The 20,186-nt window shown below is 38.9% G+C and overlaps 1 protein-coding gene across 1 annotated transcript in view; it reads right to left on the bottom strand.

The window, feature by feature from the left end:
- Positions 1-19,646, bottom strand: part of SULF2 (sulfatase 2) — a 154,316-nt gene extending 134,670 nt beyond the window's left edge. The window contains exon 1 of the mRNA XM_068416231.1: positions 19,579-19,646. The gene's annotated coding sequence lies outside the window, so the exon portion shown is untranslated. The remainder of the gene's footprint in view (positions 1-19,578) is intronic.
- Between the last annotated feature and the right edge of the window lie 540 nt (positions 19,647-20,186).

Below are 20,186 nucleotides of genomic sequence, written 5' to 3'. Positions count from 1 at the left end.
CATTGTAAGGTATTCAGAAACTACTTGTGATAGATGAATACATGATGTCAGATTGCCCCTTCAACAAGAGGGCAAAACTATTTTTAATCACAAAACTTAATCCGAACACATACCACATGAGAACATTATCCAGAGCACAGTATAATATACTCAATATATTTTTCTTACCTGGTCTTGAAGGAACTCAGGTTAGACTTTCAATCTGAACAAGTTCTTCTCCTCATACTGGCTCAATAGCACTGACTGCAGATTTGTACAAATTAATAGAAACATCATATACATCTACACAGGAATAACTTCTCCTATTGATTTATTTTTAAATATAAGAGAAGACAATAAAGAGATATCATTGAGCTTAGGATTTGAAACATCTGAAAAGTATATACCCTCTGTTACAAAAGCTTGTGATTTGGTTGCTCTCAACCACTAACCAGGAGAAGCAATCCCCTTATAAATTTATGAATAAGGGAATTATACACAGTGTAATTCCAATCTTCTCAGTCACAGTTGCTTTTTTCCTCTAGCAGTAGGAATACTCAGAGGTGAAACAGGGAAAGGACCCACAGAGACCACCACCAAGTCTGAAATCCTGTTAAACTGCGAACAATACCAAAACTAACAGACCCTGACAGAATAAGCTCATAAACAGAAGAGACTAGGGACTAAGCTGTGGTGCACTGTAGCTCCTTTTGTACATAGAATTCCCTGTACACTCTGACGACTGACAGAAAAAGTTTTCATTTTCAGGATGCTCCAGTTGGTAAAGAGGGACGGACTTAATACCTTGCAACTTAAAAACCCATTTGTTTAGACTTAGTTTTCAAGAAAAACAAAACACCACAGAGGCTGATATTTTGCTTCTTTCTCCATCACAAACAAACAAACCCAGAAGAATACAGGACACTTTTTAATCATTTAAGTTCAGGCACAAAGCCAATTGTAACAACATAACAAAACACAACTTCAGTGTTATTTCTAGTGTCACATAATTTTTTCCTCCTCTTACAATAAAGAGAAGAAGGGTTGCAATGCCCAGCAGGATACGATGTGGTGGATCCTTTATAGACAGGCTTTTAGACAAGAGGAACAAATTGGTTTAACCACCAGGTAGAACACATGCAAAGTCCTATTTGGATGGCAGTGGTTTCATAGCAAGTGGCAAAGCTTGTACAGTCATTTCAGGAATGTTTTTTCCATGTTTAATGTTTTTCACAGGTAACAAGGAAATGAGGACAAATAAAAAGAGAATGCAGTCTCCTCAGCTGGTGAAGGTAGCTGGTCTCTAGCAAAATTGCAGAATATACCCAAGGCACACACACAGCACAGACACTGCTTATTTTGTGTGGTGCTCTAAGCCACCTGGCTGTACAGAGCAAGTTCCCAAGAATCTGTTCATGGAAAATTCTCCTCTCCCTCTCAGCGTTGCATATTTTTAACATATCATCATCAAGCAGTGACGCTTAGGTCACAAAAAGTCCCAAAATAAAACCAACAAGTGTCTGAACAAGTGTCCTACAGCTCAGCAAAACAGCCCAAGCTTCCCCACTACTCCCCCTCCACACCCATCTGTTTACATGGCCAACACAGGACTCAGGATTGCTGTAGAACTGTTTCCATCTGCTCTTTGCAGAGCAGCTATACTACAGCATAAGGCTGAGCACTCAGTAAGCTGTTTCTACCTCTTCTTGTTGCTGCCACAGGCAAAACAAAAAATAAGGAAAAATTTAATCTCCAAAGGAAATCTGTGGTAAAAATTTCAAGGAACAGGCAGAGCAGAAAGGATTGGCTCTAGAACAGCTGTTTCTCAAGGCCCCAACCTGTAAGCACTAGATGTTCCACATATCAGAAAAGGTTCAGGTTGGTTTAGACTATGCATTACCTAACAGATCTGTGACAGACAATATGGACTGTTACTACCAATGGGTGTGGATAATCATTCCACCTTGCTCTGCCCCTTCTTCTATCAGTATAACTTCATTTCCTGAAAAAGAACACATACTCCATAGATGAGCCCACCCAGTTGCCAGAGAATCCTATTCGCATCAGAAAAGTGGTATTCAGATCTGCCCTTAGACAAGATCATCACTATTATTATTTTATGGTTATATTCATATTTATTTGCATAACATAGCCATGCAATAATAAAATTGTGTTAGCTGCAAACTTCCCTACAAATGTTTGTAGTGGTTCTAGAAAGTATACAAAAAAGGGGAGTCTCTGGGAAGCTGCCAACAATAATGTCCTCCTGCACGTTAAGCAAATAGTTTGTTTCCTCCACAGGAGACAGATCAATACTCAAGAAACAAAAACAAAACCAAGAAAAGCTAAAAGCTTAGTCATGTAAATCAGGGTGGAGGAAACATGAAAGAAAACTCCTCATTGGCATTCTACAACTTCTGCAGACCCCCATGGCCCATTAGCTAATTTCTATTAAAGCACACAGCTCCGGAATAATAAATGCCAGTGGCACATTTCTAAAGATTTGTGGCAACTGAAGTAAACATGTCCCTGTTCCCAGGACACCAAGAGACAGAAAATTAACCAGAGGTTAACTGGGTCATTAGCTAGAGCACAATACAGGTCACTGCAGATTTAATTTAGTTTGTATTCAGCTAAAGAATCAAATACAGCAACCAGTTCTCACAGCAGGAAAACGAGTAACTTATCAGCATGTTAACGTATCTTGGATACCAAGGCACCAAGTCTGTCATTATGATTCATACTACTTGTAACTAATTTCACATTCTTTTGATGAAACAAAGTACAGTGTATACACACACATGCATACAATTTAAATGGTTCTGAATGTAAGTATGCAAACACACACAAATACAGAATATTTAACATTGTATACAGTCTGCTTTTTTGTCCCCCACCCTTTTTTTCTCCAACACTGGAATATATTTAAGTAAGCTTTCCCTTCCAAAACAGGGCTGGCAAGGAAGCAATAAATACACAAGTCTAAAAAATGTTACGTGGGTTAAGAAAAAGCCCAGAACATTATGTTTTAATGAGTTTGATCAAGACCTAAATAACACATACTTAAGTATTTTGCCTCAATACAGTCTTTTACAAGCTAAATACCTCAATCGCTGCAACAGGAGGAGCCCAATAGCCCAAACACTGCAAGAATTGGCAATATTAAATAGATTAAACATTTAGGACCAGTTTGTATCCAATAGATTTACATCATTTTAGGAAAATCTGCACTAAAGAGGGTTCAGAAAGACTGCATGAATTCTCAAGAAAGCTGTAGTTACATCAGGTTTAATTAAGAGACTACCAACTCAAGTCTGTTAGGAGTACTAGAACTGCCTTAACTTCCATGGCTCCTAGTACATTTGTAGCTAGTCTCCTGTTCTTAACACTTTCTCCTCTTTTATTGCTGTGTAAGAAAAACACAGAAGTGGTTCCAGACAAGATGCACTAGTAATTACACATAGAAAACAAGCAAAAGTAGCTGAATGGTGGGCGTGCGCGGAACAAAATTACAGGTATAACATGTGGCACTAAAACTTCAAGCAGAGATGAACTGATTGCTTTCCTTCAAAGAGGCCATCTCAATCTGAAATACTACCTTTTCAAAAAAGGTAACAAGCAGGTATAAGGATCCAGTGCCAACAAACTCCTACGCAATCTAAAATACAAAGTTAAAGTGAAAAATAAGTCAAAATTAAATCAGTGCTAGACTTGAGAGTAAGTTTAGCAACACAGGTACTGTATTTTGAGGCAGGCCAGTATCTCGTGACCCCAGCACCCAGCAAATAATTTAAAGTGCATCAGAAAATCACAGGGCAAGTATTTCTTTACCAAGAATGACTTTTCAGAATTCAACAATTCTTGAATATTGTAGCTTCAACTAAATTGCATTTTTAGAATTGCATATAATTAATCAAGACCTGAATTACAGAATGAGAAAGCAACAATTCCATTTGTTCAAATAAGGCATTTTTGTACATAAACACAAGATCTTCTCTTGTTCAGGAGGTGTCAGTTGAAGAGGGGGAAGAGAAAAACCTCTTTGGACAAAAAGTCCAAGTGGCCACATATAACTTCATAATGAAACAAACTAATCTCTATTTCTCTTTAACTCATTGCCTTAGATTAGTAAACTACACTAAAGATCAGCGTTAGAAAGGGTCTGGACAATTTCTTGGAAGTTTTGTAGACATTTTGTAGATTTTGGCATTTATTTTCCATATCTTTGCCCTCAACAAAAATCACATTAAATTCAGAAGACAGTATTACAGTTCACTACACCATAACATGTTCTACTGAAGCTTCACAAAATCTAAACAATCTTTCCTCCTTCTACAGTTGGCATTGCTTACAATACACTTCGAGAAACAAAAGGTGCACTTCATGGTCTGAGTAATGCAGGTGGTTCTTACAGACAGAACAATGCTGAAACCAAGTTAACTGTGTATCCCACCTCCCTCCTTAAATATTCTTTTTCCACCTGTGTCCCAGTATATAGGTTTTCTTAAGTATAAACAGAGCAATTTGATTTTCATCTAAACCACTCACAAGAAAAACAAGTGTAGTGAATGATTTTGGTATTTTTTTCCTGTCTTGGTAATATTAAAATAGGCTAAGATGCATGTTTTCAGTGACAACATCTGAATCCTCAGATTAAAGATTAATAATGTATAACACATGCTGATGAATGCATGATTCATGAGACACAAACAGAAAGTTCTATTTAAAGCTTTGTATGGCCATGAATAGAACACTAAGATGTATACACTGGAAGGCAAAGAGCAAAAGGTGCAATTTGCTAGAGAAAAAACCTGCCTGTACATGGATACGAGATCATGCTTTGCACAAAACGTCTGCACAGCTAACATATTAACAACCCACTGCTCATAAAAATAAAGCTGTCAAGCAACAGTCGAGTATTAGACAGCGGCCATACTTTGTGTCAGAGAGGTTTGCACATCATTGCAAATGTAGCCTGCATTGCTGTTTGGTGATTTTCTTAAAGCCCCACCTGCTAGAAATTAGCTAAGACGTAAAAACCTGACACCGTAAATCACTTTACCCTGTCTTGCACAACTGTAGAAAAGCTCAAAAATCCGTACCTAAACAGCTCAAAGAACAAAAGCAAAACAACACTATTGGTTTTGCACTTAAGTATAATCTATTTCAAACTAAATGTATTGGTTTGGTTTGGTTTTTTAAGTAGGTTGATCTTAAGATCTTGGAATAGGATGAGATGGAATAAACAAATAAACAAAACCAAAGCAAGAACTTCAAGGCTTTTTTTTTTTTAATTTTTTAAAGCTTACTATAAGCATGAAGCTTCCCCAGAATTCAGAGACATATAGCACCTGCATTAGGAGCTTGTAAACCTAACATTTTCCTCCTCCACTTCTTGCAGTGCTACAGCAAAAGGGCTCAGTAGTTCTCCTGCTGAAACTTGTATCAAAATCCTAATTAAAAAAAAAAAAAAAACCAAACAATAAAATCGGTGTTTAACTAAACTAAGTTCCGTAGTGCTATCCATTCTAGCTTCATGATGACACAAATATACAATTTCTCCAGCACAGGCTCTCTAGAGCAAATGACATGAAATGTAATAGCATTTAGACGTCAGAAGTTCCCCTAACCAAATCACCCTATACAATAGGGTTTCCACACCATAAGTTAGTGTCATTGCTTTAGTGTCATTGTTTGCAGTTTGTTTTTCCCCCTCCTCCAACAGATGACGTGGCATGTTCAATAATAAATCTATAGCCAACTAAATCATATGATGTTTCTGAGCCACCTTTTTATAATACAGTAGTAAATCAACCCGTAAAACTAAGTTTACAAAAAGGCTTTCTGGGAAATGAGTTTATGAACTGCTTCTGTTCTTTTCCTACTAAGAATCAAAGAGTCCTTACCATATTCCACCTTGAACAAAATCATCTTCACAATATACCAAACACGTTCGCAGGTCAACAGATAAGCAATTTTAATTGCTGCTTCTTCTGAATACAAAGTTCACATGGGACTTGGAATATAGTTTTAAATTAACAAGTCTTCTTTTTTTTTAAATTAAGTCACAGAGAATCTTCAAGATTCTTCCTTGATCAGAAATGTTATCTTTCGACCTGCCACTTCTGACTAACAAAGAATTTCCTCTCTTTTTCAGCTGCTATCTTTTTGTTTTCCTAAACAATCTTACCCTAATCACAGTTACTCAACTATCTTGGAGTTAGTTCCCTTCCCTTCATATCACCTTACTGATCCATACTCAATGAAGGGCTCAGAACTACAAACTACCACCCAGAAGAAAGCTTCAGGAGCCGTTGTGAAAAGCACAGTCCAAAACACAAATGCTCAAAACTTGTTAAAACGATAAAACAGGTTCAATTTAGTGAAGAGATACATTTATAGGCAAAGAAAATTGATCAAGGTTTATTAATTGCACAGTGTGGGCACAGTACAACTTGCTGAGCCAGAGGGACTTCTCAATAGCTTACCTCTGTTTGTGGTGTTCTTACACACTTAAGTGTCTATTGTTGGCTGCAACCAGAGATAAAACACTAGGCTTGACAGATCTTTGTGACTGCCTTGCTGACAGAATGAGAATACTGGATTAGACCAGAGTTTATTTATCTTCAGCATCCACAGTACTATTTTTACTTTTGAGATTCCTAAACAGATATTTTACAGTTGACCATTAAAATACATGACAAGTTATTTTCCAGTATATGTTGAAACAAACTGAGGTACTCTGTTGTTCAAATTATGTTATCACCACCTTCAATATATGCATGATAGCACTGCTTATAAAACCACCCCAAAACAGAAAGTCTTGAAAGAGTTACGCAACATCACTGCCCTATTTAGTAAGGCAGAAATGGATAATATTCCCCTCGCATCCCCAGCTACGTAGATATGAACACAGCATGCTGCAGTAGCCACTTTCCTATCTACCTCTCTTCTTTTACTATCATTTAAAGAGACCAATTACTTAGACATTGCCACACAACAAGTTATTCTAAAGAAGCAAAAGGCAAATGAAGTTACTCAAGTAGAAGTCTAGACATTGACATAGAAGAACTCACAGTGAACTACATTGTATTGAAAGTGACTTTGATCTCAGCCTCACATTTTCCACAACTGATTACTGTAATCTAGTGATCAAATCCTACTTTAGAAATAAAATTACAAGTTCATATCTGCAGTAAATAGTTTCACTTTGGAACTCTATTTAAGGCTCCTACCACAAAGAACAGCTGACATCATCTTCAGAGGTTTCCACTTTAAGTGCAATAACTTTTGTATCAGTGGTTTCTACAGAACACATGCTTACAAAGGAAGGAGGATAATATAGAAGAAGTTCAACATTTTTCCTTCAACAAGAGATAATATAATGGAACAAGTAAGTTTGGATTATTTCCTTCAGAACACGATGCAACATTAACAATACATTTAAGCAAGAGAAGTCTGACAGTTACTCTTCCTAAGGCTACTGTAAGAGAAAGTGAGATAACTCCTGCCAAAACTGAGCAGCAGCAACAGAATCTGGGATCAAAGGTTCAGAGGAAGTTACTTCCTCAGCTGCTGATCTTTCCCTCTGTGTCAGCCAAATACAGAAGGTGAATACAAGAAACAACTTGAACACCGTTTTGCAATGTCATGGGCTATTCAAGGTTATAACCCTTCTAGAGGTAGCCTGAGTTCACTCAAAAGTAAATTAAATGCAATTCATATAGGACAATACTTTTGCCTTTTTTTTTTTCTCCTTTCCCCACAGATGATGATTCATTTCTTCCAATTGATTCCTCTACTGGAAACATTTCTTCGGGTTGTCAGAATAGTGAAGTGCTGGATTACACAATACAATTTTCTGGGAAGCTGACATATGCTCAAACATTTCATTATAATTGACTTGGACTTAACAAGCTTAGTTTGTGTTGTACAAAACAAATCAAAACTAGACAGATCATTTTCTCCTAGCATATAAGGAAGGGATGAGGAATAGGAGAAATCAAAGAGCATAGAAACTGGCATATTGTGGTTCAGTGTTTTTAAATCCTGATCTGCAAATTGGTTTAGCTAATTCTAACTGAGACTATCTCATCAGCAAAAAAAAATCAGAAGTGTGATCAACAGTCAAATAAACTGAGTCACCAAGAGAAATCCACAGAGTGGATTTTTTAAAATCAACTTCTGGAATATATTTTAAAATAGACCAGATGTTTGAAGGCCATTTAACTGTCTTTGGTGTGGGTTTTGTTGTTTTTTTTTAATTCAAAAGTGCTACTAGAAATTCACTTAAAACATCACAAATCCTAAGCAATGCAGAAGTTACGTGGTATAGTATGTGCTAGACACCAGTGTCAACAAGATAATTAAATTTATACGGCTGATAAACACATGTCCATAAGGACAACCAGCATGCTGGAAAATTTGGACCTTGGTTTAGGTTTGGTTTAAATCAACATCACTTTCCAAGAGTTTGGAGTCTGCCAGATATAGAAAAAGGAATCAGCTTGTTAGTTCACTAGACTGAACCCTAATTGTAGCTTGTCTTTCTTCAAGATTTTAGTCACACCGTGTTTCTATTGCACACTGCATATCAAGAACTAAAAGCATGGATCACTGTTCACAGAAGACACACTGATGTTTTATTACCCATCATTGATTAGATCTAGATGGGTTTCCTCAAGAAACTGTCCAATCCATCTAGCTCTCCCAGGCATGCCCAGCTACACTGAGCCCATTTGTTACCTATTCTTTAAACCTCCAAAGGTTTCAAACCTCTTTCAAAAAATCTATTCCGTATTTGCAAACAAGAAGCTCTTCTAACTATGCAGCCTTAACCTCTAGTGAAACTTAAGGCCATTATTTCATGTCCTGTATCCAATGCATAAGGAAAAGATTATTCCCTTCCTTTTTACAACAACATTTGATGCATCTGAAAACCAATGTCTACCCTCCATCTTGTCCTTCCTAGACTAACCACCAGTTTTTAGTCTTTCCTCATAGGTGATATTTTTCATGGCAGTTGAGCATTCTTGTTACTTAAACCATGTCACCACGTGTGCAGAAACGGTCCCACACCACCAGAGTAAGGGAAAAAAGTTATTCTGCTATTCCTTCTTTCAACATATGAGCAGCTATTGTCATCTCAAAGCTGATGAAGAAATTAAAGAAGTCACATTCTTCTAGCAGTTAGTATTTCTGGTTTGATTTTACTGCTCCTATTCTGGAATGCTTCCAGTGCAAAATAAAATATACGAAAAATGTGATTTATTTCAGTGGAAATTCTTAAATAACTCAGTTGAATATATATCTGCCATGCACAACAAACTTCCCAGCTGCTGCCACTTACTGTGTTTTGGCTTATGCTGCGAAGCCATCTCAAAGCACACAAACAGGACACTTTTTGGCTGAAAGTAAGCTGGAAGATGTACCTTAGAGGCCCATTTAAAACCTACTATAAATGTTAACTCAAATTCAGCTGAAAGGACCAGACTAGAACTGGTATAAAGAAAAAGACCACAAAACACATAGCATGGATGTCAGGTGCTCAGCACCAACTATCTTGCTCTGCAGGGCTGCTTATATTGTGTTATTTAGTAATGCAGAAGAGCATTTAACTACACGTTAGCTGATGAAGGATGAAGCAGCTTAGCATATATGCTAATATGTAAATCAAGAGCTCAAATTTAGTGTTAATAATTTGTCTGCTTTTGATACAAAGTTCCCTTGCCACATAGGCACAGTCTCCATTAAATTTCTTCACACATGCCATTAAAGCAAGGGAGTAAACTAGCTTATGCACCACAGTAGTCACAGAAAACATGAGAAGTGCTGGAAGTTTAAACTTCACCATCTTTTCTCTCTGGGTTCTCTAAGTAACTTTAAACCTCTAATACACACACACACACACTCCCCTTTTGAGAAATTAAGATTATGAATAGACTGCAAATCCTTTGTTTTCCCCTTCTACAGGCAATGCCTTAAGTTATTAAAAAACATTCTTTCTGCTTTGAGATGTCATTCATCAGAGTTGTTGCTTCAGCTTGGCTTCTGCTTGACTGCTCACTCATAGTTCCAAAAATTCCTGTAGTGTAAAGGCAGGGTCAACAGTTAACAACTGCAACACTACATTATACACCCCAAAAAAAATGTTTTCTGTTTTATTACAGTGGCAGAAAAGACCTATTTTCTCTTTAGTTATCTGAAGACAAATTTTAAAATAAATCAGTTTCAAGTCAGTAGCCTCACGGTGTTTTATTTTTTCAGAACACTATGGACATTATATTTTTTATTTGGTTATCTTCAAAAGTCTTCACAGACATCAATTGAAAAAAAAAAATTACTCTGGTAGATGATGCATCAGGTTGGAGAGAAGAAAATAAAGATACTAATTTGAAGGTAGCTTCATTCTGAAATTCCATTTGGACACCTAATTGGTCCAATTTGTAGAGCACTCTGCTTCCAGTGAAATCAATACAACCTCACTGATATTTCAACTCCCCTCAAAAATTTAAGCAGAGATGTCTAAATGTATTTATTAAGTGTACAAAAACACATCAACCTGCTGTATAAGAGCTAATTCCAAGAGTGTGGAGAATCTGCAAAATCCAGACTACCTGTCTCCGTAGACCATAGCTCAGTTTAGAGATACCCAAACTAGCTCAAAGTAATTTAACCACATTAGCACCAAGGTCTGCCAAACAACGTAAACACAGAGCTCTGCCCAGGTCACTAACATCGGTACACTGCTTCCAGTACTCAAGGAATCTCATCTGGAGCTAGCTTAGTTGTACTGCATTATGCAGAGCAGCTGTATCTCTGCTGATCCACAGGCTAGATGGGTAAGAGTATCTGAGTATCCAAGGCTAGATTCCCAGGAGTATCCAAGCAATAGTGGGGGAGAAGGGGAGCACAAAAAAATACCAGGGGGACACATTACAACTGAAAATGGTGCTGATATCCTCCTTTCCATTAACTGGCCTTTTTAGCAGTCAGCATCACCAAAACACACAGTATTTTTGTCCCTTCTGCAAGATTCTCCAACGCATTTGTGGCAAATCCGGAAACAGGATTTGAGGCGGTAGACCCCACATGGGGATGCTGCATTATATCTATGCTGGAAATTTTTCTATGCAAGGGAACTCCTCGTTTCTAGCCTTAACGCAAAATAAAATGGCAAAGGACTAGAAATAGCCAAGCATCTGGCCTGGAGGTAATTATTTTAGAAGTATTTGAATAATAGAAAATCCAAGAATCGGACGCTTGTCACTTAATTCAGTGAAGTTCTGCTGCTGGCTCTGAACCCATCCTAACAAATACAACTAGAAGTATCAGTGACAGGAAGAGGAGGAAAAAGACTTGCTGTTCAGCATGAGGCTTAAAACAGTCAGTGCTCAGAAACAAATGCCTCACAGCACAGTAGATGCAATGCAAGTCTACCCTAGAACTCTAGAAGTTTTGAGTCCCAATTCATAATGGAATTCATGTTGATATCTGATGGGCAGAGGTCATCCTGTCTGCAAATCAGATATGTGACCGAGTGTAAATATTACCCTCTGCTCATAGATGAAACTAAGAAAACTGACATTATGCTGGATTCTTCCAAAGAAATAAACTTCACCAAACACAATCTGGAGATATTCCCTTTCTTTGTCTTTGGTAGTGTTGGCTTCACCTGTGGCAAGCGGTTTTGGAAAGTGAACAATGCTAAACTACCTGATATTTAACTGAAAACAGAATCAAAGAACTCCTTGCAAAGAGCATACTCATGCTTATCCTTCAGGTGTCTGTGTATTTAAGCTCCATTTCACCCTATGTAAGTTAGAGGCTTCTATGTTGGAAGATTTGTACCCAGCTGAACTGGAATCTTCCTGGCAACAGTTCTGCATCCATAAAAGCAGTGAGCTGAAGCTCACCAGAGCCTTTAAGTGTCACCCTTTTGTCCACAGTCTGTGCCAACCGACATGGAAGCAGTATTCTCTCAGTCTCCAATCTGGCAGTCAGTTTATGCAAAAGCATGAGTGCGATCTACCTTTAAAACAAGTATCCAAGTCCTCTGCCCACCCTCCAGTGCTCAAGATTTCACCTCCATGAAAGAGTGGCGGAAAGTCCAACAGAAGCAGAGTTATGCATCAAAGGGAACAAAAACATAGTCCCAGCAAACAACTAGTAAAAGCCATGATGCATGAAAGCATAGGGTAAAAAGCCATTACAAAACACTACCTGCCAACTGGGATAGTTTTCTTTCAACCTCTCTCAACAAGTTGAATGTCCAGAATTTTATCTCAAAATGCCCCACACTTTCCCAAAAACCTCAGTCAGCTACAATTTTGCTCTACCTTGTCTTATCCACAGTATACACAAAGCTGACCTGTTTTGGGCGACCTTATATTCTCTAAATTAAGGAAACCAACTAATTCATGCCTCCCTTACTGGGGTAATAATTATTTTAGATCATAGATCATTTTACTCCTTTCCTCTAGAGTCCTCCCAGGGGGTTACTGTGTTATGTTCTCAAGATAGATCCTTAAGAGGAAAAAATGTTGATATTTGACAGCACCCAACAATATAGGATGAAAACCAGATCCTCAATCCCTACAAATATAGCCAACGACTTAAATGAGGGAAGTGTTTAATTTCAGGTTCAGCTTTTAAGCATTACTGGTGCCAAGGTGCTCTGTTCCTCTTCTGGTACCAAAATATCATGGGGTATATATGACGCTTTCCTGTACAAAACTTGCCAAACTCAGGCTCTATTCCTATTCCCTCTTCGCCCTTCCCACAGTTCAGCAGGTATCTGTTTAAAAATCAGTCTCTTCACTTTTTTGAACATTCTGCTGTGCTGGAGAACATTTTCTTGCTTAAAACACTTGTTTCTGAATCAGACTTACAAAGTTTAGTATATGGTGGTACATCTCAAATGCATCCAAATAACCATGAACGTATCAGATTGTGCTTGGCTATTAGTTATCTTAGCATACATCAAATTACATGCCTTATTAGCTTGGGAGTCATAACCTAGAAAAAATTAGCAAGAATCCACATTCAAAACCAGAGATATTAGACATCCTGGTCAATGGAATTGATCAGTCCAATTCTGAAAAAAATTGAAGTCTGCTTTGTTTTTTTTTGTTTTTGAATGGTTTTTGTTTTTAAATTGGTCTTTAAGAATCTTATAGGGTTGCTATTTCCAAATCTAGCTTCCAGAGGAAGGGAAGAAAGATACTGTTGCTAGCTAATCAGAAGTAAATCTTTCAGCCACTTTTAAGTTCTTAAAATTTAATAGAACTGTTATTTTGATTGCTTGTAACATCTCCATTCTTGCAAGATTGGCAAAAAGTTTTGAAGTCTCTGAAAATTATTTTTGTCGTTTTGAAAATGACAGTAACTATCAAGTCTGCCTGGTTCTTTTTAAACTGCAGTGATATTGCAAGATAAAAGCAGGATGAACTCACAATTTAGTTTTATTGTTTGATAGCACAGCAACTTCAGCCATAGCTTTAATGAGATAAACAGCAGTGGCTGAAGTACTGTACTCAGTCACACTTTAGAACATTGGTGCAGAAGCTAGAAAATTTACTCATGAATTGCACTAGGTAATAAGCTACTGCAAATGCATCATATTGTTGAAGCTTTTATGTTCTGAAGCTGGTGATGTTAGTAGTCTAACCTGACACTACAAATCCTTATACAGCTACAGAGAGGAAGAGTAAGAAAGTCACAAAGATCATCTGAAACTAGATTAATCCTTTCCCTAAAGGAACAGTAAACGCATTCATCAGTTAACATGCAAGTTTGTACTACAGGCAGTCATCTGATGGAAAGGAACTTACTATGTGAGCTTCTAGTTTAATCTCTTGCATAACAGCTGATTAAAAAAAGTGACCTAAAGCTGTTGACAAGAAAAACATTCAAAATTGTCCAGAAGATTATAGGAGGAGTGAATTGAGGCTACAGCACTTTTCTACAGTGCACTGCTAGAGTACTTGCTTAACAAAACCAGGACAAATCCCAATCCAACAGCGCCTGAAAGAAAAGAAGAGGCATCAAGATATGTGTTAAGTATGTAAAATAGTCTCCAGCATTCTTTACGGATGTGAAAAGAATATAATGAATATTTCATTGCTTAGAGGGGAATATTTTTGTCTTGTCTGAGGACAGACTTCCAAAGAATGATATTTACATTTTCCTACAACCTGTAATTTTCTCATTTGTCATTTGTCAGGGCCCAAAGACCTCTTACTGCACATAGGATGTTTGCATATGTTTAATGATCCTTTTACCAAACAAATGTCACAGTCTGAATGAAGAAATTAGTTAATGCTACTGATGTTGCTAATTTAACGCCATTAATATCACACTGTGAACTGCTACAGAACCTACAGGGTCTTGTATCATAGCTAAGCTCTACTCGTTACAAGTCTGACAGCACCGAGAAGATAACCCATGCAAATATCACATGCAAGGAAATTTAATAAAATTTTCAAAGATTGTTTTGATTCTGTAGTTAGACTACCAGACAAGTGTGATTAAAGACAGATCATTTGATAGAAATTTAGAGGCACTAATTGGAACTCACTTATCTACACCCTTACAGCTGCCTCCACTTTTATCAGTGTTCTAGGATTTGGAGCAGTCAGAAAAGGATGCAAGTGGATCACAGAAACTATTGCATCATGGTATTTCTAGATGTACATTCTGAACTTGCCTCACTAAACTTGTTTGAACTCTTATCTGACCAAGCTGACTGAATACCTCAACATTGCAGAGACAATTTTATTAGATTTCACCCTGGTTTGCTCACCTAAGTAGACCCAGTATAGCTTTAATTTTTTTAATACATACAAACCACAGTGAAATCTCTTAATTCAAATACATCAATATCACAAGATAGTAACTTGAACAGCCTTGTCAGAACACCCTAAACTGATGTCTGAGCCAAAGAAAGCAAACAGTCCATCAGGTAACCCATTTAGTTTTGTACTAGTTTTTTCTTATCACGCACGTTTCTCTGACACCTTTCTCTCTCTCAAAGTAATGAATCTCTAGAAACACTCATATTCCCAACAACTGACACTCAAGGCACCTACCACATGCCTGGCACAGTGAGATTTGGAAGTCTACAGTATTAAAAGGATTTCAAATCCCAGCATAATAAAAGAATAATGCTCCTGACACAGCACAAGCTAGAAACAGTCTGCACCATAAGAAGCTCTTAATACATACATATACATGGATATGTATACATATACATAATACATACAAGAAGCTTAATACATACAATCCCAGCTTTCTCAAATACTCAAGATAGTTCCTCAGGTCCTTAAGATAATTTAGGCAAAATCAACAAGTTAGAGCAAGAACAAAGCCCTAAGTTTTCAAAGTAGATCCATTTTTAAGTTTTACTTTTTTTATACCAACCAATATGCATTTTTTCCCCAATACAGTAATATTATTTCCTGGATCAAGTTCGGTAATGTAAACTATATGTTTCTAGATTTGTCAGAAGTTATTTTAGGATTAAAGAGATTCAGTCCCCAGATTTCCTAAAAGTGGAAGAAGGAGGATACTATACACAACCATGTACTGAAGTGCCCATTTAAACACCAGTAGGAGACAAATAAAGATGACCACTCATACTCCTTAACAGCAGTCCTCTACAAAGTCACTGGGGGTTGCAGGTATACAACTTATAAGAAGAGCACAAAGATTTTCCTTCCAATTACTAGACAAGACAGATAGGGACATTTAATACTACCTTGTTCACTACTCCTAAACTTAAATTCAGATGACAGGATCTTGTCATTGTATTTTAAAAAAGAGAAGATCCATACTTTTCATTATTACTTTTAGCATAAGTAACTTCACACCCCGGTTGAAAATTAACACTATTATAACTACACAACATAAACTTGTTATTACTTTTAACTAAGACAAAAAAGGAGTAGTAGCAAAGTAAGAAAGGAAACTGAATATAAAGCTCTGTGAAGATCATCTGATCTTACATCCATCATTTTTTAAGAGTCCTACCAAGTATTTGGTGTGGGAGAAGGATCAGAATTTTAGTTCTTAGGTGTGCATTGAGCTTTATGGTTTCGGTACTTCAACCTTCCTCAGAAGAAAGCTGCAATTTCGAAGACTGCATACTCTTACTCCTTGTACAGTCACAGAAGTAAAGTGTGTTGGGTGAGGGTTCTTATATCAAAGCTATAAAAACAAAACAACAAAAAACCCACCCTAAAACACCCTTCTGTCTTTTTGACCTGTGCTCTTCTCCTTCACTGACTGGCAGTAACTCTGGGGTAACACGCAGGGATTACACTATAAAGAAGGATGCATAAAAAACTTCATAGTAGCACTTCAACCACATAAAAGACAGAATCTGTATTTGTAGAAAGGCATACTTGTATCTAGTATTGAGACAAATCCAAGGTAACATTTTTATGGAATTCAGAAATGTTACATATCTTTTCTCCTCCTACAGAGGTCAGCTGCTAATTAGTTGAAATCCTCCCTTGTCAAACTTCCATTATCATTCCAGAATTTCTCCCCATGCACCATTTGGGTGAGGGGTAGGATGGTGGGGATGGGCAGAGAAGAGGCAGTTAACCAGAAACAAACTATATTGAGAAATTCAGACAACTTCCAAAAGTTAAACAAAAATCCAAGTCTATTAGAGACTAATACTAATGGAGAGGGAGAGGAACAAAGCAAAATTAAAAAAAAAAAAACAAACCAATAACAAAATAAACTCCACTCATTACAGCTTTTCAGGTTTCAAATTAAATCATAGCTCATACTGGAACGAACCCAAGACATTCTCAAAAACATGAGCATACTGGAACATTCATTTTTATATTGGAAATGTAGGCCTATATCTCATTCTCCAAAATATGCACTCCAGCCTGAGAAACTGGCCCAGCATACTGATAAAAATGAGAATGTGTTCTGTCAAGGATACTGCAAGGGACAATCTGAAAGGCATGTCTTAGCTATGGTTCATGCAAATAGGCAAAGGCATGGAGCATTCTTCATAGAAGTATGATCTCAGCAACATCTTCAACCAAAACTCTCTGATGGGTTTGTAGCAGTTCTTGATCTTACTTTTAGTCTATTCTGAACTTCACAGCGAGGCTACATCTTCAGATGGATGAGGAAAGGATGTTGAGAGGAAAAAGGAGAAAAAAAAATTTTGTGTTTCTCTGAGGTGGTACAATTATTTGGAAAATATTTTAATCGTTCTATGCTATGTACAGAGCAAGAGTTAGAGCTGTCTAGAATTCAAATTACTTCTAAAAATAATTTTGAAGGGAAAATAAAATATAAATTCACACCCTTTCCAAGTTGTGGAGTTCTTTGAGATATTAGATGTTAAATCTAGCATCTCAAAAATACACATCCATTACTACAAAGCAAAAGTATTTGTTTTATTCCATCACCTTCTTTCTCATTTGCAAAAGAGAAGGGTCTTACTCATATACCTTAATCAGTCATATTTGCAAATTTGATTATCACCAAGTCCGTTTCAATTTATATTTTTGTAGATGAGCAGCCGTAATTATTCTCAACTGGGATCCTCATAACAGAGATGTTTGAAAGGAAGGCACAACAGCGGAATACATAGACTTGCTAAAAAACAAAACATACTGACCCATAGCGAAGTATCATCTATTCCAACTTAACATTTTGTTTAATGAAATAATATTAGCTACTTTGGCAGAAAAACTACAGACATTTTCTTATCCATTTAGAAGAAATGATGGAGGATATGGTACCAAAAGACCAGACTAATCAAGATCATCTTATACAGCAAGGGCAAACACTTTCAGCTAGAAATTACCTGAAATAAGACTCCTTGCAAGGAATCTAAAGCAGCAAAAAAAGTGCTATGTAGCTAAAACACAAGCACAACAAAAAGAGGGGTTTTTTTTCAAATATCAAAGTCCAGGAAGAAAAAATAAGTCCGTTAAATACTTTGAGAATAACACTATATTTCCCGAATCAGATTAAAACACACACAAACCCCTCTACATTCAAACCACAAAACACCTACAGTAGGAAAACCCCACCATGCCAGGAACGATGCCTTGAATTCCATGATTTGTGCTGAGGAGAGTTCAGAGTTCACCTGCACTCCCTAACACAGATTAAAAACAAAGCTGTCCTATTTACAAAAATATTTTGAGTGTTTTCCTAAGCCTCTCTCATATTCCATTTACTCACCCCCCAAACCCAAGCAGAATAGTTAAGGGAAAATTTAGAAAGACAATAGGGGGGTTAGTTTAGTTTTTGAACAGCACACTTAAACTTTTAAGTGTCACTGCTGCAGGACATCTCATGAGATGCAAGGATCGATCAAATTCTATGAAGAGGATTGACTCAGAGGACTCTCATAATATGTTTAATCAAAACAACATCCTTACACGTGTCAGTTTTACTTCCACATAATGAGAAACTCAATAGAAACACTGAACATTAGCAGGGACAATCTACAGAAGAATACCTTTACGTAAACTTATTAAAATTATATTTGGAGAGGAGAGAGGGAAGGGGAGAGAATTGTTATGCATTTGGCTAGCACTAAATTACTCCAGCTGCATCCTTTGGAGAACTATTAATCACATTATACTCTAGTGCATAAGTTCTTAAAGCATGGCCCACCATGCTTTACATCTCTCACATGCATTGAGCACAAAAGCTATTGCACTGCAGATTAATTTTGGAATGCAGCTGACACCTAATCAATTAAGGGGCTTTTCACAACTGGTGTCTGATGGCATAAGAAGACATTCACCATTAGTAGCAAAGACATTACTTGTTACCAATGTAAAAATGAAGAAAAAACATCATATTTTCACCAGCAATTTCTGCTTTAAATCTATTTAACTCAACATGACTCACAGAAAAGCAAGAGCATATATGCATTCATTCGCATGTTTGCAGGATGGAGAAAGCAAGGGAGAGGACACGGACACTGCACCTCTGCACGGTTTCACATCCGCACATAATGCTTCAAAGAAGAACCAAAAAAAAAAAGCTAATTAGAGACCTACCTACAACTCTACCATGTCTATGCCTGGAGCCCTGCAGCCTTTGCAGTGCTGTTCAACAGCCCAGCACAGAACTAGGAACCAGAAGTTTTTAGCATAGCGCACGTTATTTTCCAGCTCAGCCACTGCCTCCCTGCGTGACCTTGGGCAAGTCACTTCCCCCGCATCCCAGCTCCCCACCTGACAGCCTCCCTCTCCGCAGAGCACCGAGGACGAAAACCCAGTAATTATTCACCACAGGCGACCCTGCACCGGCGAAGCTGGAAGAGAAGCGGGGGGGGGGGGTGTGCCTAATGGGAGTGGGGGCTTCCTCACTTACAGGTGATAAAAATCTCCCCGACACTGATTCAGCCTCCCGCCCGGGGGAGAATCTCCCCCCACACTTCCCCTATTTCCCTATTATACGGGTTAAACCGGAGCAGAAGCCGGCACCTCCGGTTCGCCCGCCCCAAGCGCACGCAGCAGCCGAGCCCTCCGGGCCTCCCGCCCCCACAGCCCGAACCCTCCCGGCAGCCCCAGCCCGGCTGCGCACGGAGGCGGCGTTACTTACAGCACCCGCCGGGCGGAAAACTCACAGGTGGCCCGGAGCCGCCGGCGATCAAGGGCTGCGGGGCGACCTCCGCCCCAGGAAGTCGGTCGCCTCAGCACCCGCGCGGGAAGCGAGCGAACTGGGGTGGGGGCGCTCGGCTCCCCGCCGCGGGGCCGCGCAGCTCCGGCCGCTGCTGTCGCCCTCCCTGCGCGGGGCCGGCTCCCTCCCGCCCTTCCTCCCGCCCGGCTCGCGCCGCCGGCCAATGCAGGCCGCGGCGAGGAGCCGGCTTTAACCATCTGTTGCGAGGCGCCTCCTCCAAGCGCTGCCGCCTCCCTTGCCGGGGGCTCCCGCCCAAGCACCCCGCCGAGGAGGTGGGGAGCCAGGAGAAAGCTTTAGGCTCCTCCCGAGGAGCTCTTGGCCCTCCGCACCCTCAGGGGCCGCGGCTGTTACCCGCCTCCCCTCCCCCGCTCCCCTCAGGATCGCCGCCCCCCTCCCTCCGCCCCTCAGGGCCGGCGCCCCTCACCTCAGCGCGCTCCTCTTCGCGCCTTCCGCCCCTTTCCCCTCACAGGACCCTCAACTCCCTCCCTGACGGGTGGGCGCCTTCCCGCCAGAACCGCCGCCGCTGTGGG

The sequence above is a fragment of the Nyctibius grandis genome, chromosome 19 (genome assembly GCF_013368605.1).
Source record: "Nyctibius grandis isolate bNycGra1 chromosome 19, bNycGra1.pri, whole genome shotgun sequence".
Taxonomy (NCBI): Eukaryota; Metazoa; Chordata; class Aves; order Nyctibiiformes; family Nyctibiidae; genus Nyctibius; species Nyctibius grandis.
Note: the sequence above shows the minus strand (reverse complement) of the source record. Positions and strands in the feature narration are given on the sequence as shown.